Here is a 1,964-nt window from a genome sequence, read left to right as displayed (position 1 = left end):
TCATCCGTGCGATCAAATCGCCCAAACAATATCATAAATCATCAAATTAGGCCTCAAGACCCATGATTTTCTTCCAAATTTCCATAAAACATCAAGTTTAGACTTTCTAGTTCAAACACGTCAAATGATGCCCGATTTCGACCAAACTTTACAGAAAGCTCTTAACACATATTTAAGACTTGTTTCGGGGCGTCGGAACCAAAATACGAGCCCGATACCATAGTCTTTTAATAAATTTTCATTTCCACTTTCCTTAATAATTCCAGAAAAACAATTTCACAGAAAAATTCTTTTCCTCGGGTTCTAGACCTCGGATTTCGACTCCGGGCACATGCCCGAGTCCCATATTTTTCTACGGACCCTCCGGGACCGTCAAATCACGGGTCCGGGTCCGTTTACCAAAAATATTGACCGAAGTCAACTTTAATCATTTTAAAGCCACATTTTAAAATTTTTCACAGAATTTAACATATAATATTTCCGGCTACGCGCCCGGACTGCGCACGCAAATCGACGCAACTAAAGGTGAGGTTTTCAAGGCCTTGGAAGCACGGAAAAAGAGAGAAATCCGGTGATGACCCTTTAGGGTCGTCACACTATGTTGGAAAAGCAGACTAGAAAATGGAGACCCTATGTCTAAAAATAAAATCTACTAGGGAGTGGAGACCCTATGTTGGAAAGGCGACTAGGGAGTGGAGACCCTATGTCTAAAATAAAACTCAACTAGGGAGTGGAGACCCTATGTTGGAAAGGCGACTAGGGAGTGGAGACCCTATGTCTAAAATAAACTCAACTAGGGAGTGGAGACCCTATGTTGGAAAGGCGACTAGGGAGTGGAGACCCTATGTCTAAAAATAAACTCAACTAGGGAGTGGAGACCCTATGTTGGAAAGGCGACTAGGGAGTGGAGACCCTATGTCTAAAATAAACTCAACTAGGGAGTGGAGACCCTATGTTGGAAAGGCGACTAGGGAGTGGAGACTCTATGTCTAAAATAAACTCAACTAGGGAGTGGAGACCCTATGTTGGAAAGGCGACTAGGGAGTGGAGACCCTATGTCTAACATAAACTCAACTAGGGAGTGGATACCCTATGTTGGAAAGGTGACTAGGAAGTGGAGACCCTATGTCTATGTTGGAAAGGCGACTAGGGAGTGGAGACCCTATGTCTAAAATAAACTTAACTAGGGAGTGGAGACCCTATGTTGGAAAGGCGACTAGGGAGTGGAGACCCTATGTCTAAAAATAAACTCAACTAGGGAGTGGAGACCCTATGTTGGACAGGCGACTAGGGAGTGGAGACCCTATGTCTAAAAATAAACTCAACTAGGGAGTAGAGACCCTATGTTGGAAAAGCGTTAATAGAGATTGGGGATCCTAGGCTACCATTTTTTTTTTGAATTTTCTTCTTATCTCTTTTTTTTCATTTATTATTTCATGGAATGAGTAAATGGGGGGAAGAATTTGGAGGGGACTTCCCTTTATGGGTCGTTGCTGCACCTGCTTCTTGCAAGGTTGCTTTGAATTGCACCTGTTTCATGTTTTCAAACAAAGAACAATGGTTAGTTTGAAACGGTGGTTGGTTTTGTGGCCTTGATTGTTTTGATCTTGGCCCAACTCTTTTGATGAAGACCTCTACTGCTCGCTGGCTTTCTGGAGATCGACCTCTCTTCTAAAACCAGGAACCTTGACATTCCAAAATTTCCATGATGTTTCACCCGTGTGGGGCTTTGGCCTTTCCATCTTATTCTGCCTTTATGGGCACTTGACTTTGGATTTCTTTTCTTTTCAATAACTTGAACCTGGGGCATCGGCCATCATGGCCAGTCGAGATCGACTTGATGCGCCTGCTGAGGCTAGGTGCTTTTCTCTGGATTTGGCTTTTGTTAAGCAGAACCCTGTAAAACCAATCTTGCCATCTTTTCTTTGTATCAGTTTCGAAGAGGGATTAGACCGAAAGGGACT

The sequence above is a fragment of the Nicotiana attenuata genome, chromosome 12 (genome assembly GCF_001879085.1).
Source record: "Nicotiana attenuata strain UT chromosome 12, NIATTr2, whole genome shotgun sequence".
NCBI lineage: Eukaryota > Viridiplantae > Streptophyta > Magnoliopsida > Solanales > Solanaceae > Nicotiana > Nicotiana attenuata.
Note: the sequence above shows the minus strand (reverse complement) of the source record.